The sequence below is a fragment of the Hipposideros armiger genome, unplaced genomic scaffold, assembly GCF_001890085.2.
Source record: "Hipposideros armiger isolate ML-2016 unplaced genomic scaffold, ASM189008v1 scaffold_434, whole genome shotgun sequence".
NCBI lineage: Eukaryota > Metazoa > Chordata > Mammalia > Chiroptera > Hipposideridae > Hipposideros > Hipposideros armiger.
Genome location: NW_017731784.1, coordinates 820,383 through 829,158, shown reverse-complemented (window position 1 = coordinate 829,158; position 8,776 = coordinate 820,383). Strand labels below are relative to the sequence as shown.

General features: G+C 35.7%; 1 protein-coding gene across 2 annotated transcripts in view; it reads right to left on the bottom strand.

Annotated features, from left to right (window-relative positions):
• MLLT10 (MLLT10 histone lysine methyltransferase DOT1L cofactor) overlaps positions 1–8,776 on the bottom strand; it is a 222,963-nt gene that overhangs the window by 138,821 nt on the left and 75,366 nt on the right. The window lies entirely within an intron of this gene.

Sequence of the window (8,776 nt, the reverse complement as noted above, 5' to 3'; positions counted from 1 at the left end):
ACTTGGGCCAGTGAAGCGACGTCCTCCACAACTAGACTGAAGAACAAAACGACAGCAACTTGTCTGTTCCCCTTCCCCGATTCCCCAGCGCTGTTCCCATCCCAATTCCCCAATAAAAATCTTTAAAAAAAAAAAAGATGGTCACATGAGAACACAGAGACAAAGGAAGAACACCAGCTGCATGAAGGCAGAGATTGAGGTGATAAATAAACCTACAAGCCAAGGAATGCCCAGGACTGCCAGCTGTCACCAGAAGCTAGGAGAGACACATGGAACAGATTCTCCTTCAGAATTCTCAGAAGGAACCAACCCTGCCAGAACCTTGATTTTAGACTTCTAGCTTCCCTAACTTTGAGAAAACAAATTTCTGTGGTTTTAGTCACCTAATTTGTGGTACTTGGCTATGCCAGCCCTAGGAAACTAATACAGAGGCTGTATGAAAAACTGGCTAAGAGTTGGTAATGTGTTGGAGTTGGGTTATCAAGTGGGGGGCCAGGGGGGAGGTTGGTTGGTTTCATTATATTATTATTTTATACATGACAATTCCAAAATAAGTACTTAAAAATAAACAAAAGAAAAAATGTTATAGAAGTAGGATAAAAGTTAAACCTTTATAAAAACGGAAGTAAACAAATTAAAAACATCTGAATAAAATTAGAAATAAACCCAAAAAATGTTTATATTAGGCACAAAAGAAATCAAGAGTCTAGATAAATGTAAAAACCCCAATCAAATGTTTACATGAATAAAACTGAACGGAGATGAAGTGACACACAAAGTATTCAACACTTTCAAAAAATAAAATCAATCTTAAAAGAAAACATCAAATTATTTTTATGTTTTTCTAAAAATCGATATGCCCCCTACTATCACACACCAATCCTGTAGCCTACACTTCAACCCAGAATTTTCTGCATTCCTTTATTTCCTCATCATTGTGATGGAAAGATGACAGGTACAAAAGACACTTGATTTATCCCCTAAAAAATCACATGGTTTATTATCTGGGAATTTGGGCGGGCACAGTTTCAGAATAGGTCAATGCTTTGAACTTCAAAGGAAAAAAATTAGACCTATAATGGGAAAAAAGTGGCAAACTGTGTATTCTACAATTTGAGGAAAATGCTCACCGTCAGTAGTAACCTCATCAATATTATAAGTTGTTGCTATGCTTCTACTTGACACTATTATTTCATGGTATTCTATTACCAAGCACTGCTGAACATTACTGTTGGAGGATGAAACCTCATTATTCCAATTTTAGACCCAAAATGTATCCTTATGATTTTCTTCTTAGATGTCTTGTTTTTCTCCTCTATCTGGCACCTGTGATCATCCTATTACTCCTTGCAATTACAAGTATAGACATGATATTTATATGGCCCTGTAAAATAAAACTTCAAATTTTCTTCCTTTTAAAATACTAATGTATGCTGTCTCCCAACCTACATAACACCTCCATTTCCATCCCCTTTCTGAACATGCACATCATCATCTTGCCGTTTCCCTTTCTAACAACTTAATCAGTTATGACTTACATTCAACACAAATGTATCTAAGAAAAAAACAATCTGACAGAACAGAATGCCTGCTCCAGCAGTGTGGAAGATGACATAAAGGAACTTCCATGCTGCAGGATGGATGAGGGCAGAACCCCAGCCTGCTGCAACATGTTGTCAGGGTCTTCCCATAGGTGTAAGAAAAACTGTCAACATACAAGGATATCTGATTCAACCACTATTTTCTTCATCAAAAAAGAGTAGACCATATGTGTATTATGGCACAAAAGACATTACATTCTGGTAACCCTTACATGTTTAATTTCAGCATTTTGCTTATTAGTGCTAACAGGTGTCACCATTATGGCAACTGAACTTTCCCCCTTAAAGATAGCTTTTGACAATGAACAAAGTCATTTTCATATTCCATGTAACTTTGATAACTACAGAAGTTGTATCATTTGTCTTCTATATCTCACTTACAGCATGCAGAAAGTATCCGATTTTAGCCATCTGTAGAGGAAGGGTTGTGGCTATTATTCTGTCCATTTCCTCGAACTTTGCTGCTAACATGATATATAACTTCCTAGTCCCACAAGGCTGCCCTGTGCTTATGTGCAGAAATTGTTCACACAGAGAATCATCTCTGTGTTACAAGTACAGGAAAATAAAAATAACGCTATAAGTTGGTTTATACTGTATATCCATATGTAACCTAATTACTTTTAAAACATTCAAGTTTTTCATCACCCTGTATATATGACACCCCTCCCTCCAAAAAAACTATAAAGCATAATTGTGTCTATGAATATCTTCTTTAAGTAACCAAAACAAAAAGGCAAAGTGGGAAAATACCTGTGTTTATACAGATAAAAATTTAGTATTATTTAAACAGCTCATAACTTGAGAAAACCTAACAGTTTAAGAGATAAATGGGCAAAAAAGACAATTCACAAGAAGAAATACCGTTCTGATAGCCTGACAAGTAATCAAACAAATGAAAATTAAAGTAATTTTCAATTATTCCATTTTCAATTATCAAAATAACAAATATTTAAAATGGTATTTAAAACTCAGTATAGGTGATGTGGTAAAAATGACATTTTCATAAATTATTAGCTATAAAAGTTTTGGAAACAATGAGGCAATATTATACTCGTAAGAACTTTAGAAACAGGTATAGTCTATGACACAATAATTCTAATTCTAGATTTCTAGCCGAAGGGAATAATCCAAAACATAGAAAAAAAAGGCTTGGTGAAACGAGATTCTTGTCATGCTTTTGTTTATAACAGAAAAATAGTTCAATAAAACCTCAAAGTTTAGTAATATGTGAATGGTGAAGCAAATTATGGCACAAACATTACAGGTAGTCATTCAAAATTAAGAGCCAAGAATAAAATCTGTATATTTGGCATAATTATAACTCTTTTCTTATTTACAGATCAAAAAAAAAAATCAGAAAAACATGCCAAAGTATTAAAAACTTTATATATTTAATTTAAAGTATATTATTTTTAAATACATCAAATATTAAATTATTTAAGTATTATTTGATGTAATCTAAAATTTGGTAATCCGCATCATGATTGGGAGGCACCGAGTTTGAGGATCTTATCAAGGGGTATTCCTATGATCCTTGGGATAGTATATGTAAAATATTTTATATCATATTTGGGGTATATAGTATTCTGGGGAAAGATTCCTTTTCCTTTATCAGACTCCTGAAGATCTAAAAAAGGTAATGAATCACTAGTTTAGAAAAACCTGACGTTTCACAGGAGATGTCCCCAGCAAACTGACATACTTTACTGAGACTTATTCCTTTAAAATCAAACAACTCACACAGTTCACAGTTTACTCAATTTTATGCAGATTGATTCCAAGCTTAAACACAGTAGACTAAATAAAAATTTATGCCTTAATTCAGTGTGTAAGCCCCAATACACAATTATCCCTGGATCTGTTTCTCATGAAATCATCAAGTGACCTAAATCATATCTTTTAAAAGTTGTGCAAAAACTTGCTTGTGAATTATTACTTTTTATTGTTAAAAAAAAAAAAAAGACCGAAATCTCAAGTTGATGCAGAGTACTATTCTATTAAAGAATCAGCATATGCAATTTGGCATATGTACATCAGGAACCACTTATAGGCTTTTTTACAGTTGTTTTAAACAAAACATTTATGGGACAGGAAGGTAAAGAAGAACACCTACACAATTCATATCTCTTTTGTAGAAACTGTCCCCTATGTTCAATCAATTTCTTATGTTGGAATCGCATCTAGGTACCCATGATGTTTTCCCTTGGTGAAAATGCCTTATTCTAAGCCCAAGTGCTTAAACCAGAGTTGCTCTGTTAGAAATTTAGAACTAGGACATTGAGTCAGTTACCTATAGAGAACTCAGGTAAAATGGGAAGCAGAGTTAGAGATTACTAAATGGATGCAGAAACAGACTTAAGACAGGAGAAAAGAGGCTGTAGGACCCTAATCAAAGATGGAATGGACACTATCAATTTCTAGTCTCTGACTTTCTAGTTCCAGGTCCAACTCCCCATGTACACGTATGTTGTGAGACTACCTACTGTAGCTTTTGAGCCAACCACATTTGTACTTTAGCTAGTTTTAGTAAGTTTAATTTCTACTAGAATCAAGTCTTTAGTCTTAAATCTAACCCTCTGTTATAATACTGGTTCAAAGGAAAAACTAAATTTGTCATATTTGACTTGCCTTTTTTATCATATTGCCCAGAAACGTAATCTCCTTTTAAGTGTGAGTTTTTATAAAATCTTATCTCTTAACCAATTATACTTGGCAGATTACATTACATCAACATCTAAAGGAACCCAAGACACCAAATTAACATGAAAAAAACTTGATACCGGCAATTTGTATGTTGGTGAGATTTTAATCCCATGAAATATTTAAAGTTAACCACTGTGTGCTGTCATTTCCAGAAAGTTCAGATTGGATTGCTGCCTTTGGAAGTAAGAGGAGCAAAGAAATAACATTAAATAACATTCTTCCACAGTCCTTAGTAAACCCTATTTAATAAAATAACCGCTGAGCCTTGGAGTTGAGAAAAAGGCAATTGGAAGTGAACTTGAACACAAAAGCACAAAACACACAAAGGACAAATATAACAAAAAATAAGAATGTGTATATGTATGAATTGGGGGGAGGGAAGAAGACAAAGACAACACAAAGAAGCCAAATAGGGAAATTCAAAGTTAGAATGAGCTGAGGTACCAAAAAAGGTAAAAGGATGTTTTTATAGATACAGTTGGCAAGACTGTTTTGCTTTTCCAAATGATTCGATTGTCCATAAAAGAAAAAAGATTTTAAGTGTTCAACTCAGTAACGAGGATAAAGTGCCAGGCAAAAATAAACACATATGAGGTCTGACAATTAGGTTTTTGAACTCACCCTAGGAAAAGTGCTACATACCTCACTGCTGACTATCACTATGGTCACCTTTGAAGTACTCCCCTTGGGAAGCTATGCACTAATGCTAGCACCTAGTCCACCCTTCAAAGCAATTTTGGAACTCTTTTTCTGGAATGGCCATCAGAACTGTCATTGTATTACCCTTCATGTCCTGAATGCCATCAAAATGTCTTCCTTTCAATATTTCCTTTATCTTCGGGTAAAGAAAGAAGTCACTGGGGGCCAGATCAGGTGGAGTGGGGAGGGTGTTCCAATACAGTTATTTGTTTACTGGCTAAAAACTCCCTCAGACAGCACCGTGTGAGATGGTCTGGTGCATTGTTGTGATGCAAGAGCCATGAAATATTGGCAAAAAGTACAGGTCGTCTAACGCTTTCATGCAGCCTTTTCAGCACTTCCAAATAGTAAACTTGGTTAACTGTTTGTCCAGTGGGTACAAATTCATAATGAATAATCCCTCTGATATCAAAAAAAGGTTAGCAACAGCACTGCAACAAGTTCAAGAATTTAATTGTCCGACCTCTTACAAAAGCAAATATTCAGTGTTTTGGCAGAAATGTGAATATCTTGGGACCTTATTGTCATAGTGTTACTATATGCTAGAGAACAACTTGTAGGCAAAAGACTTGTTTTACAAACAAGGTAGTAAATCCCACGAACATATGCCAAGAATTTCAAACTCAGTGTCTCTGTTCTAAGAAATTAGTCAGTTTGACTCCTCTATACATTATCTCAGGTGGTAATGATGTGCCTAGTACTTATTATCTTCTTGAAACGGAAAATCCATTCTGATTTTTCTTCCTTCCTCAAGTTCTGTCACACTAAACTGATCATCAAGCTTGATCAATCAAACCTCTTTACACGTTACCTAAATGTCTTGTCCCTTTTTCATTCCTATCACTCTCCTACTTCAAACCCTCATTATTACCTCTCTGGAGCACTGTGAAAGCCTCAACAGTTTCTATGTAACTTCTCTTTGTCTCTTTCTATCCCCCTTCTCCCAATCTTCCTTTCACTACCCAATAGAATGGTAGCTATACCTGAGCAAATCCCTCCCAAGTATAAAAACCCTTCAGTAGAGATAAAGTTCAAACTTCTTAAAATGATATATGAGGCCCTTGAAAATCTGGTCCTGACAACCTCTCAGCATTCCACATATCACATTCAAAGTCCTAGCAACACTGCTTGCCCTTCTCCCTCACTGTCATCCCCTCTTCTCTCCCCCTCTCTGCTATTTCCCACTTCAAAGCTTTTGCTCCTTCAGTTTGTAAAATTAATGGCCACTCATGTGCTCTTCCTCCTGTCTCCTCCCCTCACAGCCAGCACCTGGAGGCCTCTTTTTAAATTTAGAGAAGCTGTAACCTTTTCTAAGACGCTTCCCCTTTCTTGCTTCAGCTCTGTTAGGTTAGATTAAGTGAACAGTCTCTATTGTAGAAGGCTTGCACACACTACATTGTTTAACAAGCGCTGATTTGTGCACATCTATCCTACCATATCAGACTGTGTATTCCCCATGCTTCCAGCAGTGCCTGGTACATATAATAGGACATGCCATAAATGCTGGCTAAATGAATGATGGATGTGTGAAATGTTTAGATTCACAAGCACTAACAGGAGTCCTAAAAATCGAAGAGAATATTTAGTACTTTCAAGCTTTTTCACCCAAATGCTAAATATGTTGATAAAAACTTCTCTTAATAGCTATCCACCAGTATTCCTTTTGAAAAAAATTGAAAGGAAGCTGAACTAGCAATTTACAAGCTTTCCTCTATTTTAAAGCTTTTACAATTCAATGACACCATGTTTTAAGGTGTTTTTGATTTGCTTCTTTGTTTGGTCTGTTATGATCCTTTCTATACTTATTAAGCAAACACTCATTCCTTCATGGACATCCAATAAATAAAGACTATGCAAAAGGATATATACAGGACATATATATCTTCTGTCAACTGCTCTCTATGGAAATTACAGCTTTCTAAAACAAATGCTTCCTTGACTCTGAAGAACACAAGCCTCCACCTGAAAAAAATTCACAAATCTCTATGTTGCCCCAATTTTTCATATTTCTTAAAAATTATTAAAAGGTAACTTAAAGGTAACACATGCCATTCATTATGTTTACTAACAAAATGTATATGTCAGTGAAATGAGGAATTCATACAAGAAAATACAAGTGGTCAAAAAATAAAAAAACAGGGCTGGCCGAGTGGCGCATTGGTTAAGAGCTGGCTTGGGACGCCAGAGGGCCCTGGTTCGGAACCCACATGAGGGCCAGTGACACTGCCCTCCACAGCTAAGATGCTGAACAACAGCTCAACCTGGAGCTGGGCTGCCGTGAGTAGCCGGCAACGGCGTAGGCTGCAGCTCCTGCTGCAGTGGGTTGCCATGGGCTACCGTGTGTAGCCAGCAGCCAGCGTGAGCAGCCAGCAGCCACAGTGAGCAGCCGTCCAGAAGCCCATGACTGCTCTGCCTCACCCGGGAAGAGCGCAATGATGGTGCCAACTTGGGCCAGTGAAGCAACATCCTCTACAACTAGACTGAAGAACAAAAGGACAGCAACTTGTCTGTTTCCCTTCCCCCAATTCCCCAGCGCTGTTCCCATCCCCCAATTCCCCAATTTAAAAATAAATAAATAACATAAATCTGATGACAAATGGTACAAAAGCTGGCCATTATATATTTAATGGAGAAAATTTAACAATGTAACAGGTCAACACAGTGAGTTTTCTGCAATTTAGATATGTTACACAGATATTGTAGTTTCCTTTTCTATCACTCACAAAATTTCCTTTTATTTTTTTCTTAATCCCACAATGTTCCAGCCACAAAATAATGTTTATTATTCTCTGAACTGCCTACCACCTGCCCTTTGCACCTACTATCCTATTTTATTTTACTTTCTCTGTCTGGAATTATAATTTGATCATTTTTCCAACAGGTCAATTTCCAAGTTATTCTGCAAAGCCTTTATTACGTCTTTGTATGCCTTATTCAATTCCTTAGGCAAAAATAATCCCTTCTTTCATTATGTTTCATAACAATTCAGTAAGATTTTTTATTATTTATAATATATAATTATTTTCATACATTGTAATTATATATTTACTTGACTGTCTTTCTAATTGAGAATGTCACATTGAGAAAAACCCTGTATTTTATGCATCTCTGAATTCTTAGTGTCTATCACAATGCCTGATACAAAGTAGGTCCATAGTAAGTGTCTAATACCTTAATAAATGCTCTCCAAATTATTCTTTACTACCATCCATTAAAGATAGATATCTTCCAAAGCTCTATAATCCATTTTCCAATTGTTCCTATAATTTCAAAATTTATATATCCCCTATTTACCATGATCAGAATATTAAAAAATTAGAATGAATCCTGTGTAGATTTGGAGAAGTTACTAAAAGTTTATGGTCCTCTCTATACACGTATATACAATAAATCAATAGATACAGAAAATACATATAGATATATGTGTATGTATATATATCCATATATTGAATCAAAAGTTATCATTGTGACTGACCAGTCTTCAATATATAGCGATAAGTATTAAAAAACATAGATGTGAATGTGTGTACTGCTCTGTATCTATATACACACATCTATTTCCTAACTATTCCCACTAAGAGGGCCTGGGAGTAGCAATATCTGAGTATGAGCACACCTAGCGCCCACTTTGGTTTCTAAATACCATTCTCACCTAAAAGAAATCAAGGCTTCTTTGAGAAATGGTGATTCCAGGGCCAGAGCACAAATGATACCAAATAAGCCTGGAACATACTATTGTGTCAGAAGTGAAAAATGGCTTATAGAATGGT